At 43.9% G+C, this 13,557-nt stretch overlaps 1 protein-coding gene across 5 annotated transcripts in view; it reads left to right on the plus strand.

Moving 5' to 3' along the window:
• Window positions 1-294: 294 nt before the first annotated feature.
• The window catches only part of ndrg3a (ndrg family member 3a), a 31,729-nt gene continuing 18,466 nt past the window's right edge, over window positions 295-13,557 (plus strand). For 3 of the 5 annotated variants that reach the window (XM_078947579.1, XM_011475392.4, XM_011475395.4), the window contains exon 1: window positions 295-513. The gene's annotated coding sequence lies outside the window, so the exon portion shown is untranslated. Of the gene's footprint in view, window positions 514-5,362; window positions 5,482-13,557 lie in introns of all 5 variants that reach the window. The other 2 variants (XM_078947576.1, XM_078947577.1) reach the window with 1 other exon arrangement.

Genomic DNA, 13,557 nt, shown 5'->3' on the forward strand with positions numbered 1-13,557 from the left:
TTCAATCTTTGATAAAAAAAAAAAATGTTTTTATGGCATGGCTTTTTCCATGAGGTTATGCAACCAGAGTGAAATTTAATTGGAATCTGTTAATCTCTGAAATTTGAGCCAAGAGGGGATGGTGAAATTGCATGGAACTATATTTCTTGCACATATAAGAATGTACTTAATACATGTGTTAGTTATGTACAATAATTGCAATTCTTGGATAAAGAAATTCCTTTTCCATTCGGAGAAGTTGGGCGTTTTAAAGGCGAAGCTACCTTTATTTTCTAATCAGAGTGACACCTCCTGTTTTGTCCTCCCATCTGTGGCCGTATCGCTGCCATTGGTTCTTCCGCGACATCTCCGCCGCAGCGTGTAGTCCCGCCCCTGCTCTCACATATACTGACTGGAAGCAGCAGGCACGACCGCTGTTCTCTTAACGCCGAGATATTCAACCGAGTCGTACCCGCTCATCACCTAACGGCAGGAAGTGACTGAAGTCGAGCGGACATTTGTTTCAAGGACGAGGTAAGCTTTAAACCGGGTGGAATGGAAGCCCGTGTACAGATGTGCCCGATGCCACATTAGATCACCTCAGTCCGAGCTCTGGATTTCACAACCTGTTCGTGTCGCTCTCTCTCTGCGTGTTCAGAAATTATTCTGCGTCGTAGAATATTAGAGTGCAAATACACCAATATATATATAAGTAAAGGTTAAACATTAATAGCTGGGGGTAGATAAAAAAAAGAAACATTGGTCACTTCCTTCGTGGGAGAAACTAAGGAAATTGACTATTGAGTTCCCCGCTGCTGCTCTTCTCAACAGATGCGACTTAATCTAATGCCGGTTCTTCTCCGTCTCCCCTCCCGGTTCTGTTGCGGATCTAAATGTTTGTGGAAACGGCAAAACAATGGGATGAGCCCGCAGATTATAAAGGAACGGGGCCTGTGTGACGGTTACATAAGAATCTGAACAACTCGATTAGAGTTAGCCAAAGAGCTAGCATCTTCCTATTACTCATGTCGCAACTAAAAACATAAAGTCTCGGAAATGTCACTTTACATTTCTGTAAATGAATTATTACTTATTTTGCTTAGGTTTCAAGTATGTCCCTCGTTGTTTGCCGTAGTCTTTATTTCATTTATTCAACTCTGTCATTTGACTTGAACCATCAGAGAGGTCACATGTGCGCAGGTGCAACACCTGAGGGGCGTGACAATCGGTGTCCAAGGTCACCCAGGTGTTCAGTCTGAGGCACCTTTTGAGAGCTTCAGCAAGGGGCGGGGTCACCTACACCTTTGTAGAGGGGGAGGGGTGTGGGGGGTTTCACACATTAACCAAGACTCTGAAGGACGCGGTGACCTTTAGTCGTGTCCTCCAGCACCTTTCTGTACAAAGGAGCTTCAGTTAAGGCCAAAAAAATGACCCACTTGTGTGATTCGGCTTCCCTCTCGCTCACTTTTCTGTCAACGCTGAGCTGACTCAACAAGCAGCTACAACTAGGCTTTAGTTGTCCCAATATTTTGGCTAAAAAAAGTTCTAGTTTGTAAATTCTGTAGGACATAGGAGGCGATGGTCAATAGTTAACGGCTTGTAGCTGAGCGATTGCTGTTGAAAGCTCATGGTTGGTTTCTGTGGGCGTGTCAAAAGTTGACCATTCATTCATTAACCTTAAAGACCCACCTTGATGAAAATCGTCTTTTTTGGTGTTTTTAACATTTTTCTGATGGTGGTGCACCTGTATAAAGATGATTAAGCATTTCTGAGTATTTCTTCATTCAAATCGTTGTGAACCAACAGTAAATGTGGTTGGAATAGAAGCCACTGCGGCGAGCCACAAGCTCCCCTGCTCCGCTCCACTCCGATGCATCCGCTTGTAGACGAATAGATCCGTGTAGGTCTTTGTTTTCCTCGTCTGAGCTGGAATCTGGATCCGAACTGTACGGCTGGATGTAGCTCCGATATTGCTCGCCACTTTTGTTGCACGGCTAATGTTAGGTTGGGATGTTTTATAAACAAGATGGATGTCAGGAAGTGGGGGCAGGCTTACTCCACGCCAACAGCACTCTTGCTGCTCTGCAGAAACTATGTCCTAGGATGCGACAGGTTTTTGATGTTGGCTAAAAACAGCATATTATTAAGACCTTGGAATTTTTCTACTAAGTCTTCGAGGTTTTAATCAAAAATTGGTCTACCTGTAATCAAAAACCCTTGTGCCATCTTGTGGGGTCCAGATGACCCCACTCCCAACGTTAACGTGCCTCCGAGGCACTGGCTCTGGACCCCACAAGATGGCACAAAGGATAAAGCATGGTAAATCAATAAAGTGTTATATAGTGATACTATTAAGATTCTTTTGCTGCTGGATTAAAATCCTCATTTGGTGTATTTTCTCCTTCAGAAAAAGTGAAACCTGCATTTGTGTAAAAGAGGATTTCTTACAGCAACGTCAGGGATGAACGTCAGGAATTGCTGCTCACTGGAGGGATGGAGACACTAATTAAGCCTGGGCGCTGACAGTCATTGTGCTGTGCTTTCACATGCACCTCAGCATTACCCTGTCAAATGGGTTGCCAGTTCTGCAGGGCAAATGTGCAGCCTGCTGCACCTAAACCCTAGAATATATCCACTATGTCAAAATACGCATCTTCTTTAAACGGCTTTCTTTTTTCCGTCTGCTCCTGATTCACAACAACTTGAATAAAGAAATACAATTTTTTTATGTGTGTCCTCCATCATCAGAAAAATGCAACAAGAACATGTTAAAAACACCAAAAAACACAATCTTCATCAAAGTGGGTCTTTAAATTTGACTGCAGATGAATTAGATTTCAAGTTTCAGTACCTGCTGCCACAATCACTCAAAACCTAAAAACCAAGTGCTAAATTTGCCAAAAATAGTTTTATGTTTTAACTGTTTGTGTCTTAAATGACATTTCCTGCTAAAAGATTTGAGCACAACTGTGTGAAATTAAGCAATAAATGTAAGAAATCCGCCCTGCTGCCAACATGTTCCCCGTCTTTGCACAACAGGAGCTGGGATAGGCTCCAGCAACCCGAAAAACTGATTGGGCAGGCTTGGGAAATTGACAGATGTGTTGAAATGACCTCCTTTTTGTCGTTTTTGGTTGATTTTAGAAGATCTACCGAATCAACGGAACAATTTATTCTCCCCCCAGAGAAATGGGCTTTTACTTTTTTACTTCTTCGTGTGTCATTCTACAGATTCCTTTATCGTAAATTTCCTATTGGCTTTCAGAAACAACCCAGATGTTGCTGGGTTGTAGCCAGCTGTGCATCCCTGCTGTTTTCCCATGCTTTTCTTCTCTGCGGTGCTTTTTGGACGTTCATTGGGGGGGGGGGGGGGGGGGGCATTCTGTGCTTCATGTTTCAGGTTGACCCTGATTTTTTATTTTTCTTTCACTTTCCAGCTAAAGAAAATCCGACTTTAGGCTTTTTTTCTGCCTCCACACGTTTGGGTTTTTCGCAGCACATCACCTTACTGATCTACTGTGACCTTTATCTTGTCAAGCACGTCTCTGGTGCTTTAGTCAGCCCCTTTATTCCGTCTGTTGATCTTAAGTCACGGATTCAAATCGTCTTGTAGCATTTTAAGGGTGTGTTTTTGTTCTCCTCTGTGCGGTGCCTCCAGTCTGACAAAACCCTTGCCGTCACCGTGAGCTAAAAATACCCGCAGGTTGAGATTTGGGGTCTCGATTCGGATGTGGATCCTTTCACAGACTTGATGAGCTCTCGTTAAAACCCAGGACATCTCCCGGGGAGGGAGGGTGGTGCTCACAGCTCATTGTTCACGACATCCATTCCATGCTCACTCACAGCAGCAGTGATGTTTGCACAGGTTCCAAACAATCCAGATTTACTTCATGGTTTGGATTCTTATTCAGAGTTTAAACACAGTGAACACAAAAGCGGAAGGAATTTGTTCTTAGCGTCCTCCAGTCGTATCACATCCTGGATCTGTATTCATGTCAACCTGACCCTCTTATCTGCTGGGGAACACGGTGTTTTCGCAACAGGACAGCGTCTGTAATAGGAGCCACCGTTACAGCACAAGCTTTTTGCAAACAGCTGATACGTCTCTTCTAGATCCGCTCCACTAGGAGCGCTAACCGAGCCAAACCCCCGTTTGATGCAGCTCCTAAACCCCCCTTAATCTGCTTTTTTTGTTTTCCGCGAAAAAGGACACAAAACTAGGTTTCCTCGTGAAACATTTGACAGTTTCTTCAACTGTTCTCAGATCCAGAAAGTCCTCAGCAGCGTCCACACGTTTCCAGACACCTTCATCTGCTGGATCACACCCCTGCTGTTTGTCTCCATCAGCGCTGACTGCAGCAGGTGGAGGCAGGACAACACAGAGCTCAGGTGATAATGTAGTAGAGGCGCACATTTGAGATCTGAGTCACGCATGACTCCCAGATCTCTATTTGTTTTTCTGTTCTTGGGTTTACTTCAATGTCCTACTTCTCTGCGTGCTCCTATATATTTCACAACAGCATATTTGAGTGCTTTTAGTGTTTCCCTCTTCTGTTTAACATAATTCCTGTTCCAGTGAGGGTGTGAGGAGGAAAAAGGAGGTTTCAGATCACAAACCTCCTCATCTTCTCCTGAGATTTCATATTTACCACTCAAGTTGTTGCCGCCCTGCTGCTTTGGAGATCCTCTCCCTCAGGCTGTGTCTTTTAGCTCGAGACTCTCAAACGTCTGATCCTGAGCGGCTTGAAGCCTTCTTTGATGGAGTGTGAGTCTCAGTGTTTGTCATGACTTGTACATCTGCAGTACAGTATTGTTGGTTTACAGCAGAGGGAGGGGGGATCGTCTGCACCTGTTTGATTCATTTCATGCTCCACTGTTGCATCCTGCTGCACCTCGGTTGCAATGACAAAAGGAGACTGAGTTTATGTAAATGACAGCAAAAAAGGTCATTTGATGTTTGTTTTTTTTGTGGCGCCACCAGCTCAGCTGGGGTTGGGGGGAGGAGGAGGGGGGGCTCCCCAGAGTGGTTGCCAAGGACACCGTCGACCTCTGCAGCTCACATCTGCTGAGGAAGGGATGCTGGAGGAGCCTCCTCTCTGCGTCTCGGCAGGAGATTGAGTTGTCAGTCAAAGTGACAGCCGCTCTGAACCACGTGCATGACTGTGAGCAGACGCCGCGTTCCTGTGAAGCAACAGGAACCTCGACACTTACTCATGCAGGGCCAGCCTCCGCTGCATTGTGGAAACTTCTTTGTGTGATGCAAAGCCTCTGAGCCCTGCTGGTTTTCATCCTCTTTGCTCCCTGGTTGTGTGTGTGTGTGTGTGTGTGTGTGTGCGTGCGTGTGGTTTGTGTGGATCCACCGCTGCCTCCACGGCTCCGGCAGGACCGTCACGACTGCTCCATCATTTGGCCGTTGGCGTGCTGTCAGCGAAGCTGAGCGCGGGCGGCAGAGGAATTCCCGGCAGAGCTGCGTCCCGCTCAGTGCAGCAGAGGCAGGAACAGGTACTCTGTTAGCAGCTCTGAGCGCCGCGCTGACAGGACCGGCCATTCCTTCTTATTTATAGCCAGAAAGAAAGGGCCCGGCCAGCAGAGGCAGATTGGGCCGGCCACACACCTCACCAGGACGTTCCACCCAATATCCATCAGGACTCGCCTCTTATCAGAGGCCGTCATAAAGACACGCTTTTTCACCTGTCCTGCCACAACATCCTTTCACCGCAGACTCTATTTCAGCGCTTATTGATTCAGTGGTGTGTGTTATCATGTCTGAACTGCAGGCGGATGCTGTTCCCACATTGGGAAGGATTATCTGGGTCAGAGCCTTGTGCAGTTAAAGGAATCAAAAAAACTCATTCGTGTCTGTGGTAAGCCCCCTTTTCAGGCACATTCACTGTCAACTTGTGATGTAGAGCCAGCAGTTTGTTTGTGGTCGGGCTTAGGGGAAAGAAATGAAAGCTATAGGAGAAGAGCCGAGGGAATGGTAAAGCTACGTTCACACCGCTGCGCGTTTAAGTGGACGCTTCCAGTGAAAAGTCTATGGACGGGCTCCGGCGTGCAAAACCTTGGGGTTCAAACGCAGCTACACAAGTTCACACAAGTTCTTCTTCGGGCTCGACATACAAAACACGCGGCCACCGAACATGCCTTGCAAGTTAAACTTTGACCCATCAGAGACTCTGATTTGGTAGTGACGTATGGATGGCCTTCCTTCTAATTCACGGAACTGCCAACCGCTTGAAAATTGACGAGAAATGAAATATAACAGTTTGTGCCCGGGTGGAAATGTATGACAGCAAGTTGTTTCATAAATCAGAACAGAGCTGCAACAGAAAAAGCCGGGAGCATAATTTGAGAGATTTGCCCCGCTTTGACCTTTTGCAACAAGCTTTTTCCTACTGTAGGCGAACATGAGCTAGTAAACAGAACAAAAAGAAGAAGAAGAAGCTCCTCCCTCCTTGAGTGCGAGCACCATGGACTAGATGTGCGTTCAAAAATGCACTAAACACGCACGGACATACATGCCCAGTGTGTCCGTAGCTTAAAGACCCACTCTGATTATCTTTTAATCTCTTGTAAAAGTGTTCCCAGTGGTCTTTTTAATTACGATTATGCCGTTTTTAGCCAAAATAAAAAAATACGTGTCGTTTTCTGGAACTTAATTTCTGCAGAGCAGCAGGAGTTCATCAGAAATTTGCATCTGAGTTGTGGGCGGTACCTTCGGTGTGCCCCCACTTCCCATCATTCATTTGTTTACGCCATCTCTTGCTAGCTCACAACCCCAAACTAACATTAGTGCAACAAAAATGGCGAGCAACATTGGAGCTATCCAGCCGTTGGGTTTTGAACCAGACACCAGCTCAGTTGAGGGAAACAAAGACGCACATGGATGCATCAGAATGGAGCAGAGCAGGGAGCTCGTTGCTTACCGTTCGCTGTAAGTCCTACATCACATCTACAAGCTTTTCAAACAGCATTTTTCTCATCTGCTCCTGATTCTCAACGATATGAATACAGAAATTCTCAGAAAAAGCAGTTTAAGCTTCATTTCTTATGTATGTATGTATATATATATATATATATATATATATATATATATATATATATATATATATATATATATATATATATATATATATATATATATATATATATATATATATATATATATATATATATATATATATATATATATATATATATATATATATATATATATATATATATATATATATATATATATATATGACGTGTTTTCAGATTAATAACTCCCCTTTTCCTGGGTCCATCTGTCCCCTACCCCTTCCCTGGTGGGGGGTGCGGGCCCCTTGGCGATGGCGGCCGTGTCCCTTGGGTGCCGGCTCCCTGGGCCCGGCGGTGCTCTCTCCGCACGGTGGGGGGGGTTCATATTACACCTGAGCCGGGGGTGTTCGTGTCCCTGGGGGGTGGGTCCTGGTCCTTGCCCCTGGGCGCTGGGCCCCGCCAAACTTCCAACATGGCCGAGCCTGGTCGGGCCATATTTATAACATCCCTCGTGGGCCGCCCTTTTTTCCCCGGGGTTCCCCCCTCCTGGGCGGGGGCGGCGGGCCCCTGCCTTGCTCCTACCTGGACCAACCGTGGGCCGGGTGGGTGGCTGCCTGGAGTGCGGAGCGGGTCTCCCTTGGGGGGTCCTGGCTCGTACCTGGGGTCGGGGGGATGCCCGGAACTCCTGGGTGGTGGTGGGGTGCTCGTCTGGGGCTGTGGGCGTCCCTCTCCGGTGGGGCCCTGCGTTGGGCTCTTCCGGCGCGGCGGGGGGCTGCTTTCCTAGCTGGGCTGGGGCGGCGCTCTCTTTCCCTCTGCGCCTCCCTGCTCTCTGGCTCTGGGGGCCTCGCGGCGGTCCTGCTGGCCCTGGCCTGGGTGGCGGTCTTGGTCGCCCGGGGGGCGGTTGTTCCCTGCCTGTTCCCGTGTGGCGTTGGGGGAATTCCGGCTGCCGCTGCTGCTGCGGCGGGGGTATGAGTGTGGGGGTGGCTGGGCGCTCCTCCTCCTTCTTTTCACATTCCACCATCCATTTTAGAAGAACATAAACACTCACCTGAGCACAGGTGTTAGCTCACCTTTGCACTAATAGTTTGCATGATTGAATGAATGAAAGATTTCACACTAGTTGGTTTAAAGGCATAGGTATGCGTTCGTGAACACTATCTGTTTTGTGTGCATGTTGACATGTGGACATTTTTGCGGCTAGCAGGTGTGTTGATAATATTTGAGTGTGTGTGAACAGGCCCCGCCCTTTTTGTACTACATTTGAACCGTACCGTAACGATAAACAACCAGTAAACCTGTCTGCTCTATGCTGCTTCATGGTCTTACCCCCCTTCCCCTCCTATTATCACCCCCTACCCCCCCTCTCTCTGACGTCCCTCTCTCTTCTTCCCCTCTTTCCTTTTCCGTCCGGCCCAACACCAAAGATTTTCAAACATGATTGAAATTAATAAAGTTTGGCCTCAATTACAAAAGGGGTTTATTCAGACATACCTTTGGTTTGTCTGAAGATTAATAACCCCTCTTGTTAAAATAAAATATGTCCAACACAAGAGGCCCTCAGCTCTCATCTGTTTGCCTAGCTGTTGGACAGGACAAGTTAAAAAAAAAAAAAAAAAAAAAAAAAACTCCCCTTTTCATCTCTGTTTCGTGTCAAAATACGCTGAGCATTAACCTACAAATGAAATGCAACCATTGCAGTGACTGCCTCTTGATTTATGCATGAAGCTCACCAGAATAGATGTCTTGGCATCTCTGCGATGCCGTTTGATGGCGAGAGGAACATGGAAAGCGAGGATTCTCATCCTGGCTGTCCTCCCCCAAATCACTTCCCTCTCTGTTACTGGAGCAAAGGACGGGCAGAGCTCCCAGTCTGCTGATCCGAAGCCTCCCAGTGGGAAAAAGGCTGTTGGTCACAGCAGGTCTGAGTGAGAGCGGATCATTTTCCCAAGCATGCATTCTCAGAATAACATGCAGAGGATTCCAGAAGACGCGCTTTTATGAATGAATTAAGTCAGATGCTGCTGCTTTAATCTCACAAGACCATTAGCAGATAAAGTGCCCCCCTCCCTGATAAGTATAATTGAATCCTTAAAAGCTCTCAGAGTAATGAGACGGCAGGTGCACAGCGGCTTCTAGGGTAGGAAGTGCGGATGCATTTCTCTGACTGGGAGTGGATTTGCGTTTCTTTACAGATGTCTGTTAAAGTCGTGGACCTGTTCACACAGATGTTTATTTCAGAGTGGAGATGACGAAGGCGCCTGACTTCATATGAAGACAGAAAATTTTTGACTCCTGCAAACTGCAGGCTTTATTCTTACAATCTCTCGCAGAAGAGAATAACATACTAGGCCGGCACAATATATCGCAAATGTGTCGTTATTGCGATAACAAGCTGGGCAATATGCAAATTGCAAAAGTCAGCATAAATTGCAATAAATAACTACCTTCAATGTGTAAAAACAATCTTATGGCAGCTTGAAGTATCTAACGAATCAAATAAATCCCTTTTATGCATTTGACCAATCAGATGGAGGCCTTATGTTAGATGTCTCCTATGTAGACGAGGGTCATTTGGAATATAATTTAACTTATGTTGACTCTAATTTAAATTAAACTGATGCAGTGAAATGGAAATGATGTATTTAGTTGTTTTGCTATTTGTTCATGTAGCGCAAGTTCTAGTATATCGTCATCGCAAATCGTGAGCTTCTTCCTCATAACGCGCAGACCTGTAACATACCATAACCTCACACCTCATAACGCGCAGACCTGTAACATACCATAACCTCACAGGGGCTGTACAACGGACATAATACACAGTCAATTACTGATGTCAAAACAAAAGAAAAACCAATTTAAAAAGAGCCAAAAATAAATTAAAACTATAACAAAGCAGAGATTTGTTGACAGATTTTGGCTGTTTTGGGGATTTGCATGGTCTTTCATGAGCTATGATATATTTTGAATTGATATATAAAACATAGGAGGATTTACTGCCTCTCCATTTACTACAATGAATGTGATATTTGCTGAGTAATAAAATAATAATAATATTTGAGAAGGAATTATCTAAATTATCCATAAATGTTATTACGTCTGAAGCACAAAAAGAGGGATGCACGCTGTGCTTTCATGACTGTAGAAGTCACAAACTAAGACGCTGGGTTTGCAGTGGTTCAGGTCTGTTTCAGAGTCCACCTCTCTCTAATGTCTGGCCAATTCATAAAATTGACCTTTTTCTCTCATTTTTACGAGTACTCAAGTCAAATAACTTTATTTATAAAGCACTTTTCATATAAAAGTGTAACACAAAGTGCTTTACATTAAAACAAAACAAAATAAATACTATAAAAAAGCATGAAAATACTACAGTTTTACCTACATTTGAACTGAAAAAAATTCAAAAACAGTTGAACTTCCCTCATTTAGCACACAGGTCTTTAGCCAATACAATACCTTTTTATTGGGAGGTTAGTTTACCCTTTGAAACCCACATAATCTGGATCAATGCTGTGATTAAGCAAGAATAAAGTTAGGCTTTTACTGTAATTTTCAACAAAAAGTTGGTTATAACTGATGAAGCAAAATATTTAATTTCCATGTTTTTATTGTCTTTAAATTTTTTTTTTTTTTTATAAACAGTTTATGAAACAGTTATTTTTTTAGAGAACTTAGTTCCTGGAATATTTTTTAAAGAATTTTTGATAGTATTGAGTCAATCTAGATAAAGTTTAACTGAATCTGAGACTTTCTCACAAGCCCCCTGCTCTGCTCCAAAATGCGGAGGGGAAGGGGGGCGGGGTTGCTACGAGCCCACAACGTAAAGGTGAATTTCTAATAAATTACTGCCACTACAGAAAATAACCATGTTTTTTTTATTTGGCTAACAACAGCATAATCATAATCAAAAGACCACTGCGAATGCTTTTAAAATCCTTGGAGTGGGTCTTTAAGAGGAGGAAAAACTCCTGTAAGGTTTTTTAGTTTGGGAACAACATTTGACCCCGGAGACTGTCCCTTTATCTCCATTGTTTCCATTGTTTTAGGATTGTCATCCTTTCCCAGGTTGTTGACAGGACCTTAAGGATCCAAATTTCAAAGTGCAATATTTTTTAAATGACTTACTGGAGATTCCTTTGGTCTGTGTTTTGATCTTCTGCTCCTTGCTCGTCTTAATTCCTAAGGAAACTGTCGGCTTCAGGTCTCATCTGCAAAAAAAAAAAAAGTTAAAGTTTCTCTTTCGGATTAATTTCATTTACTTCATTCTATTATTTGACAGTTAAGGCGAGTTTCATACTTAAAGGTCTATCGTGAGGCTTTTTAAAGCCCGGATGGCTGAAGGTGAGTCTGAGTTGCTTTGTGTGATACTGAAAGTTTAAGATTGTGTTTGGATTCTCGGTGGATCTGTGATGGACTAACATCTCCAGGGTAAAGCCCATGAGAAGTGGTTTGATGGTTTCCATGGTATCCCTGCACACACAAAAAAACGTTTTCTTTTTGGAAATGATGCTGCAGCTCTATGTTTTTTGGCTCTATGTTGCTGTCATCGGTGCTCGAGATGTTGCATCTGTTCATCTAATACAGTTATTGAGACAGTTTGACCTGCTGGAGACTTCCAGCCGCTGAGCATAGATCGAAGACAGAGATGCAGATCCTCCAGTATTGATCCTGTATTTGTAATTTCCCATGTTAAGCACGAGCGCGACCTCTGCACCGTTTTATCACTCACAGATCGAGTTACGACCCTCCGAAGGATCCGGACTCTGCCTCCGTCTCCCTTTAAATTCACTTTTCTGAGGTAGGCTGATGTAATTAAAGAAACGCAGCATTAAACATTCATAATGCAATTTTTAAAGTGGAAAGAAGTCTGTGCAGGAGGTGATACATGTGTCTGTCGTTGGCCTGCTGGGGTCATCCCATATTCTTCTTAGAATTCAGTCTGTTGACATCCTTTGTGATTGCTCTCAGTGTCTGAAAACCTGGTTTTATCGACTTAACTTTGGGATGTTTACCGAAAATAGACAGCTTTTTTTTTTTTTTTTTTTTTTTATTGTGGCCTGAAATCATTTTGTCCCTTTTGTAAGTAGGAGAATCCTGTAAGGAGAAAAAAGGAGCCTCAGGAGAGCAATCTGTCATGTAATTAAGCAGAGATGCAGCATGGGAAAGTGTGCGAGGAAGAGTGTGTGTGGCCTTCCTTCATCTCTGTGTGACTTTGAAGATCTTATCATCGGGGGATGCTGAGTGGGAAGCAAGAAGACGAACCCAGATCAGATTCGCTCGGGAGTCTTTTCTAAAGCGTCCTCGTTTGACTCAAACTGATGTGTTGTTGACCTGACAAGTGGGGGCGGACATTTCACACAAACGCATTTTTCCTCTTCTAATTCTGTTACCAAACGACCCGGCTTGGAACATTAATCTGGAACTGAGCCGCGTCACAGTCCATTAGCTTTACTCCGATGCGGATTGCCGCCTTTGCAGACGAGAACGGTAAACACGAGTCAGATTATGACCACGACAAGGGGAGAAATTTCCATTGGCATAGTTCTGGAAAAGTCTCAGTCAAACCTGCGGTTCTGCAGGAGGAGGTTCTGCACACTTCCTCTCAATCCAGACTGGCTGGAGGCTCCATTAGTGGCTGTTAACTCACTGATGTCTCTGTTCAGAATCTCTGGATTCCATCTTCCTGAGGCATCTGGCAGCTGTCAGAGTCCACTCAGTAAACGTGAAGGCAGGTAAACGCCAAGAAAAACAACGCATCATATGAAGAAAGCAACAGCCACCAGAAAAAAACATCATCAAAACCTCCTTTAAGAAGAGCTGTGGACCAAGATGAGACTAGTTCAAAAATATAATTTAAGCATAGTGTTTCTGTGATCAGATAAAATCATAAAACAAATTGAAATGTCTTAATAAAACAATTTTATTGAAGTTCCACTCTGATCATGTTTAGATCTATTGTAAAAGTGTTCCCAGTGGTAATTTAGTTATAATAATGCCAGTTTTAGCCTAAATCAAAAGACCTGTGTGGTTGGTTTTTTTTTTTTTTTTGGACATAATTTCTGTAGAGCGGCAGAAATTCATTAGAAACTGGTTGTGAGTCTGAGTTGTGGGCGGGACTGTTGATGTGGATTAAGCCTGCCCTCTTTTCTAAACTCCATTTTTTTCATCTTCTCCTGAATCACTACGATGTGAATAAAGAAAATCTCAGAAAGGAAATTGTGAACTTAATTTTTCTCAATATATGTCCTCCATCGTTAGAAAAATGCCACAGAAATTTGTTAAAAACAGCAAAACCATCATTTTCATTGGAGTGGGTCTTTAAGAAAACATGTGTGACTGAAACGGATTAACCAATCAGATGTTTATCATCACCTTCATATTTATATCACTACTTGGAGCACTTTATAGGGCGTTTACGCCTCCTTTTTTTTTTTTTTTTTAGGCGTCCGAATCTACAATTCGAAAATTCAGCGCCTTTGAAATTTCCCAGAAGTCTCTGCAAAACAATAGCGTGCGTCAACATTCACTAGGCTGTTGAACATAGACCCCAATGCATTG

This window comes from Oryzias latipes, chromosome 5, assembly GCF_053564925.1.
Source record: "Oryzias latipes strain Hd-rR chromosome 5, Olatipes_Hd-rR_3.1".
Classification (NCBI taxonomy): domain Eukaryota; kingdom Metazoa; phylum Chordata; class Actinopteri; order Beloniformes; family Adrianichthyidae; genus Oryzias; species Oryzias latipes.